The sequence below is a fragment of the Rhagoletis pomonella genome, unplaced genomic scaffold (assembly GCF_013731165.1).
Source record: "Rhagoletis pomonella isolate Grant_MI unplaced genomic scaffold, Rhpom_1.0 Rhpom_scaffold_00004, whole genome shotgun sequence".
In the NCBI taxonomy this organism is placed as follows: Eukaryota; Metazoa; Arthropoda; class Insecta; order Diptera; family Tephritidae; genus Rhagoletis; species Rhagoletis pomonella.
Window position 1 is genome coordinate 63,576,244 of NW_023458558.1, and position 554 is coordinate 63,576,797.

The window sequence follows — 554 nt, forward strand, 5'->3', positions numbered from 1 at the left end:
ATCATTTCTTCTGCTTTGAAAAGAAGCATACGGTTGACCCAAGCTTACTTAATCTTTCCGCTTACGCTGGTTATGGGTACAAAGTTAGCATTCGTCTGTGTACAAGTGCACTCGGGCACTAATTTCTTACCATGCAAAAATTATATCCTTAACGTTTATTTAAATAAAAAAATTTTAACTAACATTTACGGCAATTAATTACAGTGGATATATTAACGTAATCATAGTCGTAGCCGACAAAAAGTATTGTACAGCGAACTAGTCTATTTGATATATATGTATATCGGATAGTCTTCTGATAGTATGGCTATATTCCAGAACGCATCAATACAATCGATAGAAAGCGTTAGAAGTCTGTGTTCAAAAATGCATCAAGCCAAAGCATCAGTCTCTTTTATTTCGAAACTATAATTTAAGGAAATGACCAATATGCGCAACCACGGTTAAATGCCGCATTGGAACTTAATTGCGCAAATAAGGCATTTCCATCAATTATAGTGTAGAAATAAAAGAGACTGATGCTGTGGTTTCATGCATTTTTGAACACAAACATC